General features: G+C 37.2%; 1 protein-coding gene across 1 annotated transcript in view; it reads right to left on the bottom strand.

Annotated features, from left to right (window-relative positions):
• The window catches only part of B4GALNT4 (beta-1,4-N-acetyl-galactosaminyltransferase 4), a 210,661-nt gene that overhangs the window by 196,016 nt on the left and 2,006 nt on the right, over positions 1-12,639 (bottom strand). The window lies entirely within an intron of this gene.

Genomic DNA, 12,639 nt, shown 5'->3' with positions numbered 1-12,639 from the left:
CTAGTAGCAAGAAACTGTAACCTGAAACACTTGGGAGGCATCATATTGTCTAGTAATGACTCAGAAGTTGCTCTCTCTCTTGGTTCATTTGCCTTCTCTTGTCCTGCATTTCCCCCCCCCCCCCACACACACGCACACTCCCATGCCATCTGGCATTACCTGGGAATAGCAGCTCTTGTTCAGCACTACTTCTGGAAAAATCATAGTGTTGCACCTTAATCTCCCCATCTGGTGACTGGATTGTAATACTGCATTTCCTCTAGCAGGCAAGGCAACACAATGCTGTGCTAACTCCCTATTAAATTTATGTCTCATTTTTGGCATGAAACAAAACTATGTATCTTAACAATGTCCACATGCTGCATTGCAGTATTCCTGCCAGGTAGGATTAGAATGTCTGCAAACCTCAATGATATTTTTCAGTCAGAAAAAAAAGATAAATCTAATGAACAAGAAATAATCACATTCTATTGAACAGTTGATGGATCTGACTTTAATATACTGGGTATATGCCCACTAGAGTACTGATTACACAAAGAAAGGAAGCAGTCTGCATGGTCTCCTTACAACCTGTGGACTTCAACTCCCAGAATTCTGTCTGGCTCAGGAATCTGGAAGTTGAAGTCCACATGTCATAAAGGGGCCATAGTTGCCCATCCCTGTTTTATATCTTCATAACACACTCTTGATTACCTATTACTTAATCCAAGCAATTGAAATATAATCCATAATTATTTTTTTAATTCCATTTTATCTTAGCATGACAACAACGTGACTGTTATCAGAAGAGAAAGAAATGACAAACTTTCTCTTCCCCCGGGCAGAAATATACATCTGTACAGCAGTGTTTTTTCTTTTTGTTCTACAATTAAATCCAGCTTCTGTGGTTTGTTAACCATGGTTTATAACTTGGTATGACATGTAAACCTAGATCATTGTGGCTTGTTCAACAAATCACAATTAATCAACAAAAAGCTATTTATTTACATGCCGCCTTTGTTATTTTTATAAATAACGCAAGGAGGCAAACTTACCTAATACTCCTTCCTCTTCTTATTATTCCCACAACAACAACCCTGTGAGGTGGGTTGGACTGAGAGAGAGTGGCTGGTCCAAGGTCACCCACCAGGATTTTGTGTCTAAGGTAGAACTAGAACTCACCATCTCCTGGTTTCTTCTCTGGTGCCTTAACCACTGATCACAATGGAACTTTGTGAGACCCTCAGATTGCCCTCGTCAAACTGTAATTGAGTCAATTTTGGGAGCAGATTTCAAATCTGACTCAATCATAAAAATCAATCTGTTAAGGAACAAGTTTCAGGATTCAAACATTTTTAAATGTTATTCTCCTCCTTTCATTAATTTAATCTTCAGCTTGTACAGAACAATTGTTTAGATAGAAGAACATAAGCTCTTTGAGTGACAATACTTCTCCATCCAAGCAAGCTACAACAGATGCTGTTCTGGATCTGCCTACAGAATAATTTGACAATTATCACTGCTACAGATATTTTTATTTCTATAAATCACAATTTCAAGAGGGCCCTTTTATTTGCATCTCTGACTTTGTTATTGATCTATTCTAAACTCTTTTTTCCTTATCTTAACTATTTATATACATTTCTTTTCCAGCCTCATTTCTTCCTTCTGTTTATGAACTTTTGGTTTCATTCCAATGCTGATGAAAGCATTTAGCTTGAAAAGAATCTCATACAGGCATAATCCTAATTCCACCTGCACTCTTATATCTTTTTTTTAAAAAAAATATCTTGAGTCTTAGTGAAAAACAGAATTCTCCTACACTGAATTTCAAATCCTGAAGTGTCCATATTTTTACTGAAGATGCAGCAATCATTTCTGTAAGACACAGACTGAAAAATGGAAGTAAAATATTCCTAAATATTCATTGTCCACTTCAACAGAACTCATTTTTTTACTATCAGACCTGACTCATCGATTTAACAAGAGGAAACAAATTTGTTTCTTCCTTACATGCTTATAGGTAGTATACAAAAGTACTCTCTGTACTTTTCATTGAAAACAGAAATTATACCGAATAAAAAACACAGATTGGTATCTCCATGGTGACTTCCCCTACACACAGTTTTGAAGAAAGTAAACATGTGACTTATGGAATGAGTAGACTTCTGATTTCAGAAACAGTGCAATGTTATCAAGAGAAAGAAATTACTTAAACTTTGTCTTTCTTTTTGCACCAGGCAGAACAAGGCACCTATACCGTAGTGTTACTTTTTCCTTTTGTTCTAGAATTAAATTCAGTACAATGGTGCCTTTAAACGTGTTAAATGTTATCCTTGTTTATTTGCAAATTTTATTCTTCGGGTTTCCAATGACAAAGTCCTTATAAATTTACCTATATATCCCAACTTTTAGAATAACAAAAACTATGATGTTCATGTTCACTAAGGCATTCCCTTCTATCCCCATCCTCTTAATAATATCAAAGGACAGCAAGAAAAAGCTGGAATTGTTTTGCATTAATTATAGTTGCACTTTATTGGCAAGAAAGAAATTGCATAAAATAAATCTCTTTGGGCTTAGGTTCAGCCTTTATCTAGGCTGAATGAGGCAGATGAGAAAAAGAAGGACTTTAAACCAGTTTCTAGAATCCTGTTCAATTATTGTTACTAATAATTAGCATAGGTTAGCTGGTCTGGCATAGGACTGCCAAATCTGCAAAAATTCAAATAACATGTAGGTGGAATCAGGGAGTTATTTCTTCTCTATCCCTTAACTGCCATCTAATGGTTGTAGGCATTTTTGTATTGCAGGGGTGATTGTTATGAATTCATATTAATAGGAGCAAAAAAAAAATCAGTATTGCCTCACTGTAAATGTAGCCATTTCTGTAAAAGTTGCAGCAAACACAAATATGGTAACATCTTAAATGCTTTAAAATTAATATTGTTCAAGGTTTTCTGGAAATATAGTTCATATTAACAGATGCAAGAAGTATGCTGCACACAAACACACACATACACTGTTAAATGCGGGAGAATTAGAAGAGTGAAACAAAATGTAGGGAGGGTAGATTTGTGAAAATTACTATAGACAATGACAACTGAAAAACAAATTGTTGGACCTGACAGATAATAAAAAGTTACGGCAGGCAAAAACCTGTGATCCAAATCTGGCAATGTTCAATACCACTCCATTTAATTTTCTCACTTTTTATTAATTATCCTACACAATGTTGCCAATAGACTTCAATTTTCTTCGACTCTGAAACTTATTGACCTCCAATATGGAAGCACCTTTTTTAAAAAAATTGTTCCTCTTTCTGTCTCTGTTTTTCCTGTGTATTTTCTTTTTTTCTTTTTTTAAGTCCTTAAGTGTCATCCTTCTGTTTCTACACAACACTGTGTCAACCTTCCTACAGATCTGAAGGACCAGGAGAAAGTCAGTGCTTTGCGATTACATTGTTCTCAGTTATGTTCCCATTTTCTTTTAGCCACTGACACTATATAAATCACCTAATTCAAATCTTCTTCGCAACACAAAAATAGTATTCTGAAGTGAAAAGTTTTATTTTAAGAAACAGAGATCCTTTTATATCTTTTTTATTACTCTTTCTTCATAATGCTGTTCCTCACAAGCTCAGGTAAGCATATGTGACATTTTCAGATGATCAAATCTAGGGCTAATAAATCAGGATGCACCTGTGCTGTATTTACCTACATATAACTCGTTTCCTGGCACTTTCCCCCTCCACATATATTACAGAATAAGCTAGAAAACCACAGTTAATTGTAGCTTTCTGTTACATCCTATCCAGGATCTGTGATTATTTTTGAACAAAGCAGTAACTCATATTTCAACATAAGCGCAATCAGCAGATAACAGACTGATCAGGCTAATGATTTCCCTATGGGGGAAAAAATGAGACATTGGGCAAACTTGTGATTAACAACCACCCCTTCAGTTCTTGATTAGATAATATTGTGAATTCAGCCCTAATAAAATATTATCTGTATTATATCACTGCACACAAATTTACCCTGTTGAATTTACTAGATAATTTCTTTTGCATCCTTTCACAACCAAAAATCTTAAAGAACTTAGCCTTCACACTATGAATGACAATTGTTCTGAAGAGTACAGAATAATTACTTAAACCAGCAGCCCATTACTATTTTGTTCTTTTCTAAGTAACAAACTTCATTTAACCTGTCTTTTCTTCCAACAGTTTAATCACTCCCAGCACTTACAGCCTCATTTCTGTTTAGTGTAGACGGCTGGGGAAAATGTGGCATTTAGGATGGTTCAGTTCTTCTAAGTTGACATATTGGACTTTTTTTTACCTTTCAGTAACATTCGGTATTTGTCTTTTAATATTTTGTTTCAGCTCTAAACTGCTTCTCCACCCCTCGTAAAATGTTTACCTCATGGCTTATCTAAACTCAAATATTTTACTCAGAAACGTACAGTTAAAGCATGGCTCATCAAGAAGTAAAATCAGAGCCCTCTCTGTCAACACGTGCGCCATTGCCCCAGTCCTAGGCCTTCAGCCAGGTTTTATAAAACCTTTTCGCTTTAGGCCTCCGCCACTGTGTGCAAAAAAAAAAAAAAAAGGTTCAATCAGTCAATTTCAACTTCTCACAGGAAAAAAAAGATCTTGCAAAGTTGGAATTGATTGATTGAACTTTTTAGTCCCACCCAGTTTGCCGTTACCACCGCAGCCACGTCCACCCAATGGGCCACACCCACCCAGCACTCGATGCATAAGTGGGTTTTGGGTTGCAGTTTCGGCACTCAGTCTCTAAAAGTTTCGCCATCACTGACCTACTCTCTTAAGTCTGTGTTTTGTAAATTTGACCAATGAGTACTCCAACTTATATCACGGATCTCCAAGGATTAACTTCTGCAAAACAACATTACAACATTAACTTAGAATATTGGAACTATGTAGAGTTCTGAAATCATTATGCGTTATTTGCATTGTCATTCAGAGACAGGTATCACCCTGAGTAAAAATAAATGACAGTTGCTGTTCTTACTAACACTCTGTTATGAAAAAACGCTGTCATTGGTTTTCTCTGAATACTTGCTGGAAGAAGAAGGGTATAATGGGGTGTATGTGCAATCAGGAGAATTTGATTATCCACAACATCTTCTTAAAATCAGCCTATGTAGTTAATAATCAATGACAGCTAGTGGTTTCAATAGATTAAGCCTTCGGAGAATATTCTGATTTGTCCTCCGATAGTTGTGTGGTTTTTGTGGCATAGGATTCTGTAAAATTCTGTAATACATTTCTATTTCCTCCACCTACTCATTCTTACGAGCTGACACAGCTCAAAACTAATTTTGAAGTGGCAAAATCAAAATTTTACTTCTTGATGAGCCATGCTTTAACTGTAGGTTTCTGAGTAAAATATTTGAGTTTAGATAAGCCATGACAATGGCTGCTTCTGCTCATTACACTAAGTCTAAAGTGAGCAAAAGTCTGGGTTCACACGTCTCTCAGTGTGATGTGAATCCAGAGTTCTACTTTCACCAACAACCAAATGCACAGGTACTGTATGATTCATGTGACTGAATCATAAACGGGATTGAGGAATTTGTAAATAAAAGTTAATGGCTGGATTTCACATTGTGCTAAGTCACAAATGATAGTTTACAAACCAAAGTGGATTCATGCATTATACTAAACCACAACTGAATAAGGCACATCACGGCTTGGTCTGAGGTACAAGCCCAGCTAATGCGTGGAGATGTAAACGCAGCATCTGAATTGCAATGTTTCAAAGGGGGATATGGTTATGGAGGAACTTTAGTCACTAGCCTCTCAGCAACCAAAATGATACAGCCCAGTCAGTTCCCTCACTTTGGTGAGGATGAGATTTCAATGGCAATAGCAACGATCTGAAGAATTATCTCCCAGAAATATTGGGAGAAGATGGGAAAATGTAGTACAAAAAAAATACATCAACTTTTATTGTTCCAAACCAATGTTTAATCTTAAGTGCAAATCTTCCTCATGTTTTCAATTTCATCTTGAAACTAAACACAACTGTTTTCACACAACTCATGGAATTTCCAGATATCTTTGGGAAATGGAAAAAGCACCAGATGGGGAAGGCTGTGTTAGACCCTGTTCTTAAATTACTCGTCTGAAGAGAAGAAAACAGATATATAAGGCAACAAGCTGTAACAAAATCTTCAAAATAGATCAAGCTGATATATTTATTCAAGTTGCATGCTATTCTGAGCAGTCATTTACACTTGTTCCAAAAGCTACTAGTAAGAAGATACTTCATCTACCAAAGTGGAAAAATGTGCCCTTGATGTTTTATAAAAAGGTTTTCGTTCTTTTATTTTCTACTTTCTAGCACCTTACACCCTTCTATCTGTCTCCACATACTGACCAGTAGAAGTAGTTTCATAATGTTGCTATACTCAAGTTACCAGGTTTATCAAAGCAGAAAATAATGTTTAAAATCAGTAGTTGAAACACTTGGGTATTAGGAAAATAAAACATCCAACTTTACCTTGCTTACAAGCCATCATCTTATTGAACTGAACATGAGCACAAATACCACCAGAATATACACTTTTAGAAATTATGCAATTTTCATAAAGTTTCATCAAAAAGTCTACATTCATGGTAGTTTCATCAAAAGTCATTTTAACAGGGATTTTTCTTTTTTATATGTCCTTGCAATGGCAGTAGCAGATACTCCTATATATCCAAAGCATTTTAGTCTGCAACAAAATGACTAAATTCTCTGTGTGGCTATAGCAGCCCAAGATTAGTTAGAAACAGAATAAAGTTAACATTTCATAGTGTTGGCATGAATGTTGTATATTCAAGGTACTATACTGATGATGCAACAGAAGTCAATGTTATGATACTACTGCTTAAGGGTTTTCATTTTAAACTCCTTTTTAGAATAATGCCTTCTCAAATTATTTACATATTAGAATAGACATTGATAAATTATTAACCAAAGTAACTATTTCATCATATAAAACTGATTTCAAGAAGAAGATCTTCAGGCACTATTTAAATGCCAAAACTAAAGCATCAGCTGATTGGAACAGATTTACAGCCTTTGCTAAAAAGTTCTAGTTCTCTAAAAGTTCTCTAGTATATTGATCTGAAGGAAGCTAACCTTTACATTCTTACTAGTTTCAGTACAGCAGTTTGAACTGGACCTAGAAAGTTTTAGAGGTTTTTTTTAAGGTAATAAAGGGCAGACAGGTGAAATATATTTTTGGGAAAAAAGAATTTTTTTCTGGTCAATATCAGCATCCATCCAGATACATTTTGTTCAAGCTTCCAGGCTATCTTCAGAGACAATTCCACTCCAACAACCAGTGGCAGGTATCTATTCTTGAGATAAAGCACTGATATCTCATCTTACATATTAATTAAAATCCAAGATTTTGAATAAGGTGGATCTTGTCAAAACCACTCTGGACTGAGGCTGCCAACTATACCTCTCAAGCTTTAATGAATACAGGGTTACCCCAAGCTTTGTACCTGGTTCTTCATGGAAAAAACATCCCATCCAGAACAGCTTGTATCATATTCTCCAGATCAGCCAGGTTTCCAGCCCACAAAACCTCTATTTTTAAGTTTCAGCTGTTCATTCTCATTCTGGAACTGAATTCAGATACCTGTGAGTCAACAGCATATTAATATCAAAATCCAATTCTTTAGCTGGACGTTAGTTTTATATAAATGAGAAATAGTGAGCCTGTGATTGAGAATGCAGCTCCCAGCATTCCTCATCAATGGTCAAGTTGGTTGAGTTGGTTAGTTCAGTAGTATCATTCTAGAGGGTCACGGGTTCCCACTCCTTAATTTTAAAAGTACTGGGAATAAGATATAGCAGAGCAGGCCCCAAAAGACAAAGAAGAAGGGACAGAACAAAAGTAATAATAATAATAATAATAATAGTAAAGTTGGAAGGGACCTTGGAGGTCATCTAGTCCAACCCCCTGCTCGGGCAGGAAACCCTACACCATTTCGGACAAATGGCTGTCCAGTCTCTTCTTAAAAACTTCCAGTGTTGGAGCATTTACTGCTTCTGGAGGCAAGCTGTTCCACTGATTAATTGTTCTCACTGTCAGGAAGTTTCTCCTTAGTTCTAGGTTGCTTCTCTCCTTGATTAGTTTCCACCCGTTGCTTCTTGTCCTGCCTTCAGGTGCTTTGGAAAATAGCTTAATTCCCTCTTCTTTATGGCAGCCCCTGAGATATTGGAATACTGCTATCATGTCCCCCCTTGTCCTTCTCTTCGTTAAACTAGACATACCCAATTCTAGCAACCGTTCCTTATATGTTTTAGCCTCCAGTCCCCTAATCATCTTTGTTGCTCTTCTCTGTACTCTTTCTAGAGTCTCAACATCTTTTTTACATCGTGGTGACCAAAACTGGATGCAGTATTCCAAGTGTGGCCTTACCAAGGCATTGAAGAGTGGTATTAATACTTCGCGTGATCTTGATTCTATCCCTCTGTTAATGCAGCCTAGCACTGTGTTGGCCTTTTTGGCAGCTGCGCACACTGCTGGCTCATATTTAAGTGATTGTCTACTAGGACTCCGAGGTCCCTCTCACAGTTACTACTATTGAGCATGGTGCCACCTATGCTGTACTTGTGCATTTGGTTTTTCTTGCCTAAATGTAGAACCTTGCTTTTTTCACCATTGAATTTCATTTTGTTAGTTAGTGCCCAGTGTTCAAGTCTGTCCAGATCCTTCTGTATCTGAAGCCTGTCTTCTGGAGTGTTGGCTATTCCTGCCAGCTTGGTGTCATCTGCAAATTTGATGAGTTCCCCATCTATCCCTTCATCCAAATCGTTGATGAAGATGTTGAAGAGTACTGGGCCCAGAACAGAGCCCTGGGGCACCCCACTACACACTTCCCTCCATATAGATGCAGTTCCATTGAGGACCACTCGCTGAGTACGGCCGGTCAGCCAGCTACGGATCCATCTGGTGGTGGTTCTGTCTACCCCACATTTTTCTATCTTGTCAAGTAGTAGGTTGTGATCTACTTTATCAAATGCCTTACTGAAGTCCAAGTAAATTATGTCCACAGCATTCCTCTGATCCACTAATTTTGTCACTTGGTCAAAGAATGCAATAAGATTTGTCTGGCATGATCTATTTTTGACAAACCCATGTTGGCTTTTAGTAATGACTTTGTTTGCCTCTAGGTGTTCATTGATTCGTTGTTTGATTATCTTTTCCAGGATCTTCCCAGGTATTGAGGTCAGGCTGATAGGTCTGTAATTTCCTGGATCCATTTTTTTTCCTTTTTTGAGGATGGGAACTACATCAGCTCTTTTCCAGTCCTCTGGTAGTTCCCCTGTGTTCCAGGATCTTTGAAAAATATAGTTCAGTGGCTCCGATATCACATCTGCCAGTTCCTTGAGAACTCTGGGGTGTAATCCATCTGGTCCTGGCGATTTGAACTCATCTAGGCTGGACAGGTGCTCACTAACCATTTTCTTGCCTATCTTAACTTGTGTTTCTGTTTTGTTTTTTATGGCACTATTTTTGATAGGTTGGTCTGTTTTTTCCCTTTGTGTAAAGACAGATGCAAAAAATGAGTTAAATAGTTCTGCTTTCTCCCTGTTGCTTGTCACCTTCTTGCCACTTCCACCCACTAATGGACCAATCTTTCCTTCACTTTTTTCTTGTTTTTTACATGTTGAAAGAAGCTTTTTTTGTTATTTTTGACTTTGGTCGCAAGCCTTAGTTCATTTTGAGCCTTGGCTTTCTTCACTTCATCTTTGCAGGCTCGGGCTATTTGCTGATATTCTGACTTAGTTATGTTCCCCCTCTTTCCACTTTCTGTACTTGTCCTTTTTATCTTTCAATTTGTCAGAGAGTTCTTTATGCAGCCATGCTGGTTTCTTTTGAGAGCTGTTATTTTTCCTCTTTGTTGGTATTGTGCTAGACTGTGCTTTTATTATCTCATTTTTCAAAATTTCCCAAGCTTCTTGAGTTTTACCATAAAACACAGGCTCTGTTTGCAATGTAAAGAAAAACAGTCCTGTGAAATAATTTGTATCATCAGTTCGTCTGAAGACAGAGATTAAAATTCAGTTCCAAATGTATAACTTCAGATGTAATTCTCGCTTGATTATTATGAGCAAGCAGCTTTATGAAAATCATAGGTTCCGCAAAAGTATTTAGAAAAACCAGAAGTATCCGAAGTTGACATTACCGGTTTACCAGGTAAACCAAAACTTTTTAAGCCAAAAAATAACACAGCTGTATTATGGCTTCCAACTAGCATGTGCATATAGAATAGGGGTCTTCAAACTTGGCCCTTTTATGACTTGTGGACTTCAACTCCCAGAATTCCAGAGCCAGGCACACTGGCTGAAGAATTCTGGAGTTGAAGTCCATAAGTCATAAAAGGGCCAAGTTTGAAGACCCCTGCTAGAAGCCATTAGAAGCCATTAGAAGCCATTCAATCAAATTTCTTAACGGACATATTTCAGGTGCTACAATGGATTTCTAGTACACTTCTTTAGGGAAAGACTGGATTGGCATTAATAAAACTTGAGTGCAGATAGCACTTGCACATGCTAGCTATGGCTTAAATTAATTTTCAAATCAAGTAGTTTGACCCTACGAGTTAAATTTCAATCTTCTTGGTGGAAATCACTTTGTTCCCCCTTAAAGTACTGGAAATTCTTTCCTAATACACTGATCTCTTTGGGCTTTGAACTAACTATATCATTCTTTAAGCAATAATCCAGAGATGCTGATCTGCAAAATTGCAGCCAAGCTCCATCTTACTTCATCCCAGTGACACACTTGCTTCTATCCATTATTTGTTTAGGATTGCATCTCAAAATATCAGAATTGCATTTACATTGCCCTTTTATTCTGCTTTTCAGGAGAGCAGATTTTACAATGCTCCTAAAGAGCATCATCTCCGCCCATGTGGTGAGAGGAAGAATAAGACCATCCATTATGTCTTACTACACTGCCTCTTATAGGGAGACAGTTGAGCTACGTGTATTTCCACATTTATAACACAATACCTAGGCAGGGCCAAGGAGGACTCTTCAACCTTCTATGGGGTGATCAGGAGACAGAGATGTCAGGTAGCAGAACCAAATGTAACACATGGCTGTGATGGAAAGCAGAGGATTGCTTCAGGTGGTCTATCACTTTAGGCACATTATGCATTATTTTTTTGCTGTGTCTACTTGTAATAAGCTAAATATGTTTTCTGGATCATTGTGGTGTAAACCAAGTTACTTCAAACTACACTTCTATTTCCTGAAGCAAAACTAAAATAAAAAGCAATTCATTATAAAAAAAAATGCAGCTGAATGGAAGAACAAGTAAGAACTTATGCTAAAATCCCAAAATCTTCTTAAATCTATTTTCATCATCCTCTATAGTAGAACAGTGTACAGTCAATTTGTAGTATCTAAAATTTCAGGTCAGAAGAAGGTCCATTAATGTGTTCTTTTTTCTGTTGCAAAAAGGACTCCAAATTAAATTCCCGCCAAGATATAACAAATGCCCTGTGATTAAAAGAAACAGCACAGAGCTTGTAAATTACAGATACAGTAATCTGAAACATCATAGTAAACCATGGCTTAATCATAATCTGTTGAATAAATCACAATTGGCTCCAATTGCATTATCTGACAACTACCCATTATGGCTTAGCATATGAGCAAAGTCCGTCATATAATTTAAGTCATCTTTCATAGACTCAGTGAAATTCACAAACTTGGTTTTCATTTTAAAAATTAACTTGATTATATGGCCATTCCAAAAACTTCTACTTCCTCTAGTCAATCAGCAACCGGACATTTTAAAACATTTTTAAAAATTAAACATTTAAAGTAATCATAAGGATTTTCCCCAACCCACTTCATTATTTTTTGTCCTCTTGACATTTCTCCCATTTCTTCTTGACCATTAAGGAATGATTTGGTTCAGCAAATAACCAGCCTAGGAGGACATGCCCCCATCTTACCTCCTTAATCTGTTTGGGATCAAAGCCGTCCTTTGTCACCCCTGAGATTCAAATGGCATAAAGAAGACATTATGGCTATGGCTTCTCTTTTCTCAGCCCATGTATGAGTTCAGCAACTGAATCAGATAGAAAAAAAAGCTACATTTTCCATGCTCTTAGGAATTCCTCCCCCCCCCCAAGATATACAGTAGAGCTCTGTGTGCTGGATTCAGAAATCATTATTCAGTCCAGCTCTAAAGAAATATTGAGCTGCTGTTACAAACATTTTGCCACGAAGACTAAAGACCTGGAGGATTTTAGACAGCTTGTTGGAAATTGTAGCCAAGTGCCTGACCTCAGTTCTGGAACCAGTTAAGTGCACAGAAGCTCTTCTATGGGCTCCTCTGAACTCAGATGGGGAAATGAAACCTAGCTACAAAATCCAACTGAACACTTTGGGGGATTCAGAATAAACCTGCATAGGGTTGGGCTGCAGAGTTTGCAAGAGTTTTCCTGTTAACATTAAAAGAGAGATTCTCAGCAACTGGGAGGCTGTCCCTTAGCAGATCAAGATTGATAGAAATAAACATCTGACAGCTTCCCTTGAACTGAGATCAATTCAAACCCTTGAACTGAGATCAATTCAGGTAATTGCAGGTCGCTGCTATGAAATACCA

This window comes from Crotalus tigris, unplaced genomic scaffold (assembly GCF_016545835.1).
Source record: "Crotalus tigris isolate CLP2741 ecotype Arizona unplaced genomic scaffold, ASM1654583v1 scf7180000018504.2861643, whole genome shotgun sequence".
In the NCBI taxonomy this organism is placed as follows: Eukaryota; Metazoa; Chordata; class Lepidosauria; order Squamata; family Viperidae; genus Crotalus; species Crotalus tigris.
The sequence above is the reverse complement of the archived record's forward strand: the minus strand, read 5'-3'. Positions and strand labels throughout refer to the sequence as shown.